Raw genomic sequence first — 14,274 nt, forward strand, 5'->3', positions numbered from 1 at the left:
ACACAGTATGACATAGATGCTCACAAACAAATATAACAGTAATGATAAAAAAATTGCTGGGTAAATACTAATGATAATTAACGCAAATGCTCCCAACTAAACTGTGAACTAAAAAAGAACCGGCTCTGGTTTTCTACTGTTTTTAGTCAAAGATCTAGGCTGGAATTTATGTAAAATTGTACTACAATATTCTAAAATAAATTGTATCATTTCAAAGTATTATAGGAACCCTAAGTCTGATAAAACAAATTTTGTTGTCCGCAGGTTTTGGGTTTTAGTGAATGAAACGACGACATTTTAGTTTCAATAGAGAATGATGATTGTGTTTTGAGCATTAGTTTTAATTCAAGGGTTGCAGATTTCTAGAGTATAGTTGAAAAATAAATTATGACTATTGAATTACTGATGTTATTGAATCTTAAATCTTAGGGTACCTTCTAACTTTTGGTGATCCCGAGTGGAGGTTCAGTTTTGTGAACCAGCACACACCGGCCAACTCTCATTCAATTCTTCTTCACAAGAAGGACAAGTGAACCCATAAGATAGTCTTGGGCGGATATACAATACTTGCCCCGTGAGCACGAGCTCTGGCTCGGCACCACCATTACCTGAAAACCAACGAACTACCAGGGCGATGAAGATCGCTGCAACACATCAACGATGGGTGCACATGAAGGTGGAATGGGTGTCGTTGGCAAGAGAGGGCGTCTAGCTTCCACACGTTGTGGATGACATCAATGAGTAAGGGGGGCGTACACAATGGAGAAGCGAGGGAGTGGCGGCATGCAATGTAGAAAATAGTGACCGGATACAAATACATAGGCGGGTTATGACAATCGCAAATACAAACATAGATAACTAGCCACAGTCCATAGTAATGTATGCGGTTTTCAAGACTTAACTTTAAGTAGCAATTGGACTAGTAATGCATAAGTCATGTAACTTAAAATTCATACCATAGGGGAAAATCCAGATACTAATTTAATGGTTTAAGTTTTGTCCATTTTATTGGTTAAAATTGTGGTCAAATTTGAATCTCAAAAAGTATGTGAATCTTCTCTTTTAGCCTGAAGGAGTACAATAAAAGAAGAATGAAAACAAATGGATCGTCGTTGAAAAGATCCATGGCAGGAGGGCAACGGCAAAGACGCATTTATCAACACATGTAACACATTGAGGTGTTAACACGTGCTTGGTGATTTTTTTGAGAACATGGTGTAATTTTTCTTTGAGACACACTCCCTCCCTCCGTGATTATTAGTAGTCTTCTTTGATTACTTTTGCAGGTATAACTGATGTCCCAACGCCCAAGACAGATACTTGTAAAGAGGCTTTAGCTCTGCCAGAGGATCTACTTGCTAGACGAATTATTGGGTCATCGAACTGCAAGACGGTGATCAAGGATCTTGCGGAGAATACTCACAACATCCATGGTGCGATCATCAGAGAAATCAAGGTCGATGTTGTGTAGTTTGAGAGCTATAATTTTATTCATGAATCATAAGAGTAGGAACTTTGAATCAGACAATCTAGCTAATTTCCATTTTCTCTCGAGTTGGGTAGACATGTGTCGCTCAATGAGCCACATTACATTGTAACTGTTCCTTTGGACCTTGTTGATCAATAAAGCAATGTAGTTTCCCTAAAAAAAGACTACCTACCACCGTGAATGCTATACCTCACTTCGGTTGACGTCTTTTTGGGCCCGCCCATGTGCAGGGCGGAACGACCCTGTCTTTTATTTCTTTTTTGCCTTTTATTTTCTTTTATTTTTATTTTCAAATTTAAAATAATTCCATTTTTTTAAAAAAATTCTAACTTTCAAAAAATAGCGCAATTCAGAAAACAAATGTTTGAGAAATCATTAACTGTCCCTGAATTAAAAAATGTTCATGATTTTGAAAAATGTTCGCAGATTTGAAAAATATATGAGATTTTGAAAATAATGTCCGCATATTCAAAACATGTTCATGATTTGGAAAGTATGTTAAGGAAATAAAAAAATCGCGTATTAAGAACAAATTCTGAATTTGAAAAAATGTTCAAGATTTTTTTAAATGCCAACAAAAAAATGCTCATGAATTTCAAATGCAGTTCATATATTCAAAAAATGTTCAATGATTCCAAAATGTTCATTAATTTCAAAAAATATTTCTCTAAGGAAAAATGTTTTTGAATTTTAAAATTTGTTTCGAAAATTCAAAAAATGTTCATAGTTTCAGAAAATGACGGCAATTTGTTAAAGATGTTCATGATTCAGAAAATGTTCAGAAATTGGTTAAACTATTCCGAATTTTTTAAAAATGCGTTTGTGTTTTCCTAACTATTTATTTTTTTATAAAAATGTTCACAAATTATAAAGATGTTCGTAAAATGAAAATGCAAATAAAAATAAAGAAAGAAATAAAAATGAAATAAAAGACAACAACAAAGAACAAAGCCTTTAGTCGCAAACAAGTTGGGGTACGCGTGAAACCCTTAAATTCTAGCTACCAACTCATGGCTCTAGACATGGATAGCGAGTTTCCACGGATACGTGTCTGTGGCTAGTGATTTGGTGATACAGCAGTCCTTCAGATCTCCTTTTACGTATTCCTTCCATATCAAATTCGGTCTAGCTCAACAAAAAAAATGAACAAGAAACAAAGAAAAGAAATACATAATGAAACAATAAAATAAAAAGATAAATGAAAGAAAAATCAAATAAAAAGAAAAAGTCAATCCAGCGAACGTTCCCAAGACCGGAGGGAAAAAGACCAGACTGGGCGGCCCACCCGCTGGAAAGGAGCGAAATGGGGGTATGCACTAGGTCCCTATACAACGACCTACCCGCCAAATAGGTGCCGCGTATCTTGCTTATAGCGGGTATGGCATCCGTCTCACGCGTAGAGTCCCCAGCGAGAACACATATGGGCAAAGCTAGTCACGTGACTGTGTTTTTTTTAATATATTTATTTTCTGTTTTTAGTTTTAGTTTGGTTAAATCCGGTTTTATTTGTTTCTTTCTCAGTTTTCTTTGTTTTTACATGTTTTCTTTGTTTCTTTATTGGTTTTCACAATTTTTTTGTTTTCCTATGTTTTTTTGTTTCTTTCTTGGCTTTGCTCTGACCTTTTTGTTTTCTTTGTTTCCTTCTCCTTTTTGCATTGTTTTTTTTTTCGTTTTCGTTTTCCCGTTTTCTCTTTGGTTACTCCTTTTCCTTTTTAACATATATCTACATTTTTTTTACATATTGTACATTATTTTTTATAAATTGAGAACACTTTTTAAATACATGTTAAACTTTTTTCGAATACTTCCTCCATACCATATGAATTGATGCTAAAATATATGTATCTTAGACACACTAAAATGGATGTATATAACACTGAAATACGTCTAGATACGTTTATTTTAGCGCTAATTAATATGAGATGGAGGGAGTAGATGATTAAAAAAAATTCCAAATGATGTTTCAATTTCTTTTGTTTAGATACACAGTGTGCATTTTTTTATACAAGTAAAACCAATTTTAGTATTGGTTTAACATTTTTTTGGAGCTGTGGTTTAACATTTTTCATATATATGATTAACAGTTTTTAGATTATATCTTTGATGTCTACTTTTCTTCGTAAACATCGTGTATTTCTAGTATACATCTGATACATTTTTTATACATGTTTAACATTTTCTAAATACATGATTAATATTTGTTTATACATATATTTTAGGATGTTCACTTTTTCCATACACGTTGTACATTTTATTGTCATAAGGAAAAAAACTATATACACGTTTAACATTTTTTGAAATACGTGATAACAATTTTGAAAACTTATATCTTTTGATGTCGACTTTTTCCATACACATTGTATATTTTTTGTATACATCAGAAATATTTTGTATGTACACATTTAACATTTATTAAATGCCTCTTAACATTTTTAGAAAATGCATGTAAAATATTGTTTCTAATATATATATTTAGAGCATTTGGAAGTATAAGCAAAAGTAAAAAAAGGCAAAAAAAATAAAACAAAAAACATGGAAAATAGAAAGAAAAAAAGGCGGTGTCCTCCCGCGTGCTGGCTGCCCAATTTTGTCAGGAGCCTGGTTCGCGCCCTAGTTGGACCGGACCATTCGTGAGCTCCCTTCCTTCAGGCGAGAACTGACTCTTATCTCGCGTCAACCAAGACATAGTCGGGCCTCCTCCCACCAGCATTATGCCCATCTCACAAAAGAAGCCCAATATTCTGCCCTTCGGTGGACCCCAAGTTCCCCATAGCCAAGCCAAGCCAAGCCGGCCCAAGGAAGCTTCTCCGACCCTGAATTTTCCCTGCAGCAACCACTGGTGGCTAGTCAGTTACCTCGACTTTGCAGAGCCTGAATCTTTTCGAGTTTCGATATGCTTGGAAGGAAGGCAGAAGAATGCAATGCGTTAACCTGAAACAGATCTGGACTATCTTGCAGTCAGCATCAGCAGCAACACTGATTGAGGTCTGGGAGTCTGGCCGATCTAGTGATTATGTCAGAATCACATATTCAGATAAATACAGACGGTTTGTTTCAGTTATGCATGTTGTTAGCCTGTTAGGTATACTCACGGCGAAAATTCATACAATTGGTTTGCTGGCAACGTGATATGAACTCCATCAGCATAAATCACATATGAATAGGCTCCATCAGCAGAAAATAATTGCCCATACTAATTAAGCTCTGGAGAAGCCCGTCTCGCCCAGCCCGCGGGGGAACCCACGCGCCGCCGTCTCCAACCCTTCCCCGTCCCCTCCCCCTCCCCGCCGCCGCCAGCTCACGCCGCCGGGCAAAGCCTGGCCGGCGTCGGCGGCGGCGGGCCCTCCTCCCTTCAGCGCGGTGTGGTGTTGGCGCGGGACAGCGCCCTCGCGCGGATGCGCGCAGCCATGCAGGGCGGCCGGATGGCGGCTCTCTGGCGCGGGTGGCTGCAGATTTGCGGCCAGGCGGGGCGTGCCGGCGCGGGGCGGTTGTGGTGAGCTTCTCGGTCCAGATCTGGATCGGGGGCTCCTCCGGCCTGCTGCACGTGGGCGGCGCGTCCTGTCGGCGGCTGCTGGATCCCGGGGCGGCGGCCCTGGAAGGTGGCGGCTGGTGAAGCTCAGGCTTCCTGTGGCAGCATGGCGTGGTGCAGTCCCTATCCAAGGTGGATCTGCATCGGCGATCTCGTGGTTTGGCCATGGATTGGTTCAGATCAGAGACGGTGATGAGTGTGCGGGATCCATCCCGACGGCTCTCGCGGTTTGGCGAGGTGGGGTGGGAGCCCTCCTCCCAGGCTCCAATGGTGGCACATTCAGGCAGTGGCTGGTGCGCCAGGGCTCCTACGGTGGCACTGCTGTTGCGGTTGGTCGCCGGATCTAGGCGGCTAGATCTGGGGCTTTGAAGGCGGTCGAGACAGTGCACAGGTTGTTGGGTGGATTTCTTGGAACGGATCCGGGTGAAAACTTGGTCTTCGGTCATTGACCGGAGCCGGTGATGATGATGCTCTTATCATCGTTTCCTTCATGAAGGCATCATCGAGGTGAAGCTCCCAACCCCACCCAATACCTCCGGGGGAAACCCTAGATCAGTTGACCGGATGACGGCGGCATTCTTGTGTCGTTACCCCCTTGGGGGCGGCATTCTTGGAGATGCACTCGGACTCGAGGGACCAGCGGATGGCATCTGCGGTGGAGCGGTGTTTCTTTCTACATATTCATGGCGGCGGTTCTCGACGGCATGGAGCAGTGGAGGCTTGGTGTCAGATGTGTGGCGAGGGACACGCGCAGGAGGTCGACGTTGTCTGGCGTCGTGGTGGCGTCGATGGCAGAGTGGCCTGACAAGGTCGATGCGTCAGTACATGCTTTGAGGATGGATCGAGGGAAGACGGAGGTGACGGCCCTTTGCATCGTGTGCGTGTGGTACTCACTGAGAGTGTGCCGGACCGGAGTGTTACCCAGTCCCGCCTATGTGGCTTGGATGGGGCATCCGGCGTTAGATGTTCGGCTTTCGTGCGATGTCTGTTTAGTATTTGGCCCGGACATTCGGCACACCTCCATCAAGGGGATAAGGAGTAGCGACAGGTGTCGTCTAGATGGTGGCCTCGGACTTACTGTTGTATTACTTTGTAAGGTCTTTGTGAATAATAAATAATATGGCCGCATGCATCACCCAGATGCAGAGGCCGGGGGTGATTCCTCCTTTTCAAAATAAATAAATAAATACTAATTAAGCTCTTGTACTGCTGCTCCTCTAACATCATAAGGAAGGGCACGAATAAGTGGATCCACATATCTAGACCAGGTAAGCACGGATAAATTACCAGAGAATTAAACGGAGATAACAATCTGACAGAGGTTTTTGTACCAGTGGGTCGACAGGGCCGAGGAGGCCTACGAGGGCGTTGCTTTTAGCGTGTTTTACTTTTACAGCTCTAGAGGATTTCAAAGACTTGGTCACAACAACAAAATACATAAATTACACGTCGATCATCACACATCCCTCTATAATTGCACCTATCAGAAGCTTATTTGCCGCAACATATATGTTGTTTGAAGTTCAAACTAAACTAGTAAATGCATCGACTTGTCAACTTAAGACCCACTGGCCACGAGATTCATTCAGTATGTGGAGCCGCTTTGCAACATCTATCATTTTCGGTCTTAGATCCAAGTTTTGGCTAAGGCATTCCACAACAAGTTGTGCCAGATTGTCAAGAAGCTCCAGATTCTCCATCACTGCAATTTTCTCATCGAATAGCTCGGTTGATTTCCTACCCTGCTTGTGATTCTCAAGGAAATTCCTTACTAAGCTATTATTATCAGAGTGTGTGGCCTTCTTCCTCGTAAGAAGTTCCAACATAACGACTCCAAAACTGTACACATCACTATATTCGCTAAGTAGGCCTGTTTGTATGTATAGTGGATCCATATAAGGATCGTCGCCCTTGACTGTTCTGGTGTGTTTGTAGCCTCTCCCGGTCAACCTTGATATGCAAAAATTTGAGATCTTTGGCACAAAATGGTCATCCAAGAGTATATTTTCTGATTTAATATTACCATGTAAGATATTGTGCCTTGAATGCATATAAGCTAGACCACGTGCTGATTCTGTGGCAATATTTAAACGCACGCCCAAGTTGAGACGTACCTTGCAGTTGTTGTGAAGAATGTCATGGAGGCTGTCTTTGGAGAGATACTCATATACTAGCATCGGGATGTCAACTTCCACGCAACAACCTATGAGCCTAACAATGTTCTTGTGGAGAACTTGAGATTGGATGATGACTTCCTTTGCAAACTGTCCATTTTGTAGCACAGTACCACTAATCTGCTTCTTTACTATGACTGGTACTCTATCAACAAGGCCTATGTAAACTTCTTCAAAGACATCTCTTCCAATACGGTTCTTGTCATTATTAGCTGGCTTAAGCTCCTCCTTCTTGAAAAGTTTCAACATATCTATCTTCTCAAGCATAGGCCCACATTCCTGGCATAATTCCTGCGTGCTTTTGTACTAAAGATGTTCAACTTGTTGAGCACAACAGAGTTAGAGCTAGAAATACTTGCCCCTTGTTGTTGGCTGGTATTTTTCTTTGTACCTTGCACTCCCCGTAGTGACCACTGATGTTCTTTCGCGTGCCGCCAATGATCTTTAAATGCCCCAATAAATTCCATGAGTTCTTCCGTTTTAGTGCGCCCGCTCATATCTTTTATGAGATACTCAAATGAAAGATCCAAAATTTTCCTTTGACTGTGTTGTTCTTTTAGGAGGTACTCAAGTGAAAGATCCACAATTTTCCTTTGACTGTGTTGTTCTTTTAGGGATCTAACCTGATGCTCAACAGATGGACTAGTGATGCCAGTTTCGATGATACTTGCCGTTTTATCAAGCTTATTGACTATATGATGTGCAAACGGTCTCTTCTTTGGGTTAGGGTCCATGCACTCTATCCCTATCGTAGTGCATACTCTTACTTGCCCCAACTGCGTCTCCTTTTGATCTGCTGCCTCCAACCGATTCATCCAATTCTCAACTACCTTTAAAGATGCAAAGGTGAGTTCAGATCAAGATAGGAATTCTATTAATCCTCAAAAAAAAAGAGATAGGAACACTATTGACAGATGGTTTATAGCTACTATAGAAAGAGAAAAAAAAATACACTGGAAAGCCTAGAAGAGAAGATCATATATAGCCGTTATGAATTCACATGGACATATATGTTGTAAGTTGGATGTTTTATTTTTTGAAGCCTACTTAGGTGCATTTATCACGGGTTGTCATGAGTCTGAGCTAACGGCTGAGCTGGTTGTTCGTGTATAAAACACAACTCTGTCTCGGTGCAATAAGCTCAATAACATGCTAGCACAATTTAAAATGTAAATGCAATCATTTTCAGTCCAAATATAGGCCTTTGAGAGTTACACATGCCGAGAAGTGTTGATATATTAGTGCATTTTCAACATTTTCTTCATAAGTTAAATATTTTGGCAAACTACTGAGAATAAAGTGCTACAAATGCAACATTAATGACTCCGCCTTTGGTACCACCTTGCATGTTTAATTAAGCCATGTTCGCCTATGCCCAAGCATTAAGATCACATTTATAGCACTCCGCATATGCATGATTTTGGTAATTTCTCCAAGTTAAATTATCCCGTTGGCGTACTTTACTTGAAAATATATCCTTAACATGGAGCACATGCTTAAAACTATGCTTACATCCTGTTCTTACTGATACCCCTTCTCTCCTGTCAGAATCTCCATAATTATAATACCAAGACTGTATATGTCTGATGCAAATGTGACTTGTCCTATGAAGAATTCGGGTGCCATGTATCCCCTACAAAAAGATTTATGAAGTTTGATCCATGAATGTGCACACAAATATAAGTTCATGTGTCAAACAAAAGAAGAAGAAAAAAGCTTTCAGGAGACCGACTTACAGTGGTCCACATATGTTTGAAGTGAAGTCACGGGTTTGGTCTTTATCAAGGCACCTTGAGAGGCCAAAATCAGCAATTTTGGGTACCATGTGAATATCAATCAATATATTACTAGGCTTTAGATCTAGGTGGAGGATACGCTTCTCGTGAAGATGAAGTAGTCCCTCACAGATTCCCTTAATTATTTGGTATCGCTCTCTCCATTCAAGTCCACGAGATGGATCTGTGGAGGAATTTTTTTATATACTAGAGATAATTTAATGTAATAAACAAAATTAGTTTTTCTAAATATGTCCCAACCTACCTTCAAAATTCATAAACGAGCAGTGAATAATACTCAACGGTTTCTTAACTTTCCCAAATTTATAGTGGGTCTCCCCTCAATTTTTTTATGCTGGATCACTTCTGCTTTCCACAAGATTGAAAATTAACTTCCTCAAACCTCGTTACTTTACTGCATGCATCTGCTCTGACAAAATAGAAATATTTCCCCTTTAAATTATTCTCCCTCCATTCTTAAATATAAGTCTTTTAGAGATTTCAATACGGACTACATACGTGTATATATATATATATATATATATATATATATATATATATATATAGGAAAATGGTTGTGTACTCCTGGGAGTACGTACTCCCGCTTCTCATATACCATATAGATGAATCTTTTATACCACTTTATTATTTTTAATATACTTCATTAGTAATTATTAGATACCCCAAAATGAGTTCCATGAAAAAATTCATGTGAGTCTATATATTTTTAAATGTTTACGTATATACTGATGTGTTTGTACGTGAAAAAGGTATATTACAAAAAGTACATCACAGATAATATTTTTTCAACAAAACTCGTATTGGGTATCTTAGAATATTTAATGAAGTATATTGAGAATAATAAAGAGGTATAATTAATGCGTATATAAGGTATATTGAGAATGGGAGTACATACTCCCAGGAGTACAGAAGAGGAGTCCTATATATATATAGTCCCTATTGGAATATCTAAAAAGACTTATATTTAGGAACGGAGGGAGTAGTATTTTGATCGGAATTCTGTTTTTATTACGAGTTAAATTATACAAATAATTGCTAATATATCGAACAACAATATAATGACCTTTAGTAAAGACATAAATATGTAAACATTGTGATCATACCGGTAATATACTCAATGAGACTTCCATTCGGTACGTACTCAAAACATAGCAACCAGTTTCGTACATCTGCCATGACAAACTTTCCTTCGTAATCTTCGATTCTCCCTTGCGTGTCAGAACAGTATCCAAGGAAACGCACTATGTTTTTGTGCTTGGCCTTCGTAATGCATTCAACTTCTTTGTGGAATTTATTCTCATGCATCGTTTGGGATAGTTTCTTCACAGCGACCATCTTTTCCCCCACCATTCCCTGCAACCATAACGTGTATTACATATGTGCACATGTGGTGGTCTGACTGTCATGTGCATATGTCGTTTACTTTTTAGATCAACTTCAACTGGAATTGAGAAAGGTTACTAGCCAGGGTAATTCTGACCTTGTAAACTATAGAAAATCCACCGCTGCCAATTTGTTGATCATCGGAAAAACAATCTGTGATGTCTTCCAAAAGTGATAATGGAAGGTATGTTGGCTCTGCACTTCGATCAAGCACCATGCGTTCTAGATCAACCTTGTTTATAGTACCAATTTTGGTATCCATTTGTAATCAATACTAGAGTGTAGTACTTTTGAAACAAGATAACTGTTATCTTTCCCCCTCTGTTGACAACAAGACAACTATTAGCTTTTACTCAAGTAATAAATAATGATTCCTTTCATGGTATATCAAATTAATTTAGGCCCTTTATTTTTGTGGTCCAACTAGCTCTACTGGAGCATGGTTAATAACAAATCGTGTTGTCCAAATCACTAATTGAGAAGTACTCCTTGCAAAGATCACTCATACCCTTTCCAGGTTGTGATAATGGCACGCTGCATGTGCACCACTTGTCCAAAAGCTAAGGAAGACCGGTGAAAAAACAAAAAGTCGAAAAAACCTGGAAAAACTATTTAAAAAGCTGAAAACGCATGCGGAAAAATAAAATAAAAAATTCAAATGGAGCGTCCAGAGTGCGACACGTGGCGGCGGCTGAGAACGCGCCAAGTGACGCTAATCGTTGTGAGGCTTCCAAAGGAGCGCTCGTCAACTAGTTGCTCTCACGTGTTGTTGGCTATATAGTAGTGCCATGTCACCTAAAGCCCATGAAAAAGTCCTGTTCATATTTTGTGCCCAAATTTGAGTAAAGACATATAATTTTTTGTGACCTGCATTAACATTTTGTTAATTAAATCCATGATCAAATTTTGGCACAAAATACTAAGGGGATCTATAAACCAGAACAGAGGTAGTAGCTACTACTCCCTCCGTCCAATAATATAAGATGTTTTTCGATACCACACTAGTGTAAAAAAAAACTGATAATCCACTATGACGCCCGGGCCCAGATGAGCCCGGTGAACAGTACTGCTATTAAAAATAGAAAAGGAAAGTCAAAAAAGTCAAATTTTTTTGGCTGGGAAGATGTTTGAGTGCATGATGTAGGTGCAAAATTTCATCCCATTTAGACATCTGTGGAGCTCGTGGCAAAAAATAGAAATTCGGCCAGTATAGTGCGTGAACAGCAGTGCCGAATTTTGTCTTTTTTGTCGTGCGCTCCTTGAATGTCGAAACACCACCAAAATTTGCACGAAGATCACGCACACAAGCATCTTGCTTGGAATTTTTGTTGATTTTTTGAAAAAGAAAATTCTATTTTTTAATGATTTTTTTATTTTGCCCGGGCTCATTTGAGCCATGGTGCTGAAACGCCGCACTCCAAAAAAACATCTTATATTGTATTATGGGACGGAAGGAGTAATTGATTATAGTATTTAATGCAAAGCGTGTGAATGAAGGTAGATGGTTGGAAGGAAAGGAGCTAGCGCCCCCTCTTTTGCATTTGGACGAGCTGCATCCAAGCCTTTACCTGGGTTGTCGTGCTGAACCCGGGCGACATATGTGTAGTCCGCTTCACTCTTTTTCCTGCTTTCTCGTCCTTCCACATAGGATTTTGATGAGGTGGAAAATGACGTCGCGCCCTCCCCTACCCTCTTCCCCTCACCATTGGAAGAGAGAGAGCCGGCAGGGGAGTCTGTCCCGTGCCCGAGGATGGCGGTGGAGACCGAGTGGTTGCTGTGTCGCGGCAGGGTGGCACCTTGGTCGTGGGGCAGGAGAAGGGGGCGGGGGCTCAACGTCAGCGGCCTTCCTCTCTACGCTCCTTGCATCCTCTCGGGTTCCTTCCTCGGTCCCCGGGTCATTCCACCCCCCCCCCCCCTGTGTTGTGGATCTGGTGCGGTGGCCAAGTGCGGGTGTCTCGGATCTGGCGTCTGGGCCACCCTCCCTCTCTCGCGACATGGGGCGCAGATGTGCTACCATGGCTACTCGGGACCTACCCGAGCCCCCGATATGGATCTGGAGGGGCATATCTGGAGCCCCCGTGCAACACCTCGTCGGCGGTTCAAAAGGAGGTTGGTTGTACGTGTATGCTTGAGTGTGCTGGGTGGTGGGTGGAGTCACTCCATGTTCCGGCAGGGTGGCCGAGGCTTGGGAGGGCCCGCTATGGCCAGTTAGCTTGGCAGGGACCGACAATTTGCTTGGGACGACGAGCTGTGCGCTCTTCCACGACATTGCGGGCATGATGTAGTGACTAGGGAGGATGGGTCACCAGTGAAAGTTGCACAAGGCTTTGACCATTGCTGGTGGCGACAACATCTACGAGTGACGTTCTCTTCCTCTAAGGTGTTGCTTCCCGTCCCTCCATCCGAGGCCATCCGACTTCCTCGCCACCGCTTTAGCCACCCGTCGTTGGTGTCTCATTCAGTGTTGTTTGTTTATGTATGTTGATACCAAGGTTGCTCTAGGACCTTCTTGTCGCCAATGATTTACCTTAATGTGTCATTGGCCTCTTTTAGACGGTAGTCTTCTTGGCGTACGAGACCATCCCGGGACCAGGGGTTGCTGGGATTAGCGTCATGCTGATAGGCTGTCGGAGGTATCATTTAGCCAAGATGCATTGGTGTGATTGTTGGTTGCCATTGATGCTCTCTGGGTTTGGATGGTGGGGCGCTAGCAACTGTGCTTGACCTTGGTCAGGCAGATGACGACAACGTCTGTGGATGTTATTCTCTTCATTGTAAGCGTCGTTTATTTCACCCCTCCTCCTTCAAACTGATGGTGTCGTCTTGTATCGCTTGACCCAACAATTGGAGTGTGCCTTGGGAGCGGTGGGATGCTTCGCAAGATGTGTCGAGGCGCTCCGAAAAGACTTGTGCTCATTGCTAGGAACAAGCAAGCTCCTTTAGTTATAGTGCTTTAGCTTTGCTTTGTCCATGTTTTTTAGTTCCATGTTTCGTCATTATTTTGACCCCTCCTCCTTCAAACTGACGGTAGCATCCTATATTGCCTGGCCCAACAATTGGAGTGTGCCTTGGGAGCGGTGTCCTGCTTGGCGAGGTGTGTCGAGGCGTTCTGAAAAGACTTGTGCTCATTGCTAGGAAAAGCAAACTCCTTCAGTTATAGTGCTTTAGCTTTGCTTTGTCCATGTTTTTTAGCTTCCCGTTTCGTCGTTATTTGGACCCCCCCCCCTCCTTCAACCTGATGGTATCATCCTATATTGCCTGGCCCAGAAATAGGAGTGTGCCTTGGGAGCGGTGGGCTTCTTGGCGAGATGTGTCGAGGTGCTCCGAAAAGACTTGTGCTCTTTGCTAGGAAAAGCAAGCTCCTTTAGTTATAGTGCTTTAGCTTTGCTTTTTCCATGTTTTTTAGTTCCCCGTTTCGTCTTTATTTGGATCCCTCATCCTTCAAATTGATGATATCATCATATATCTCCAGGCCCAGCAATTGGAGTGTGCCGTGGGAGCGGTGGCCTGCTTCATAAGTGGTGTCGTGGCGCTCCGGGAAGACTTATGCACACATTGCCCTTTCGAAAAGGAGCGGTGGGCTGCTTGGTGAGACGTGTCGAGGTGCTCCGAAAAGACTTGTGCTCTTTGCTAGGAAAAGCAAGCTCCTTTAGTTATAGTGCTTTAGCTTTGCTTTTTCCATGTTTTTTAGTTCCCCGTTTCGTCTTTATTTGGATCCCTCATCCTTCAAATTGATGATATCATCATATATCTCCAGGCCCAGCAATTGGAGTGTGCCGTGGGAGCGGTGGCCTGCTTCATAAGTGGTGTCGTGGCGCTCCGGGAAGACTTATGCACACATTGCCCTTTCGAAAAGGAGCGGTGGGCTGCTTGGTGAGACGTGTCGAGACGCTTCAAAAAGAC

General features: G+C 41.9%; 1 pseudogene; it reads right to left on the reverse strand.

Moving 5' to 3' along the window:
• Positions 1 to 6,434: 6,434 nt before the first annotated feature.
• Positions 6,435 to 10,768, reverse strand: LOC125512863 (annotated as a pseudogene).
• Positions 10,769 to 14,274: the final 3,506 nt, after the last annotated feature.

Source organism: Triticum urartu, chromosome 6, assembly GCF_003073215.2.
Source record: "Triticum urartu cultivar G1812 chromosome 6, Tu2.1, whole genome shotgun sequence".
NCBI lineage: Eukaryota > Viridiplantae > Streptophyta > Magnoliopsida > Poales > Poaceae > Triticum > Triticum urartu.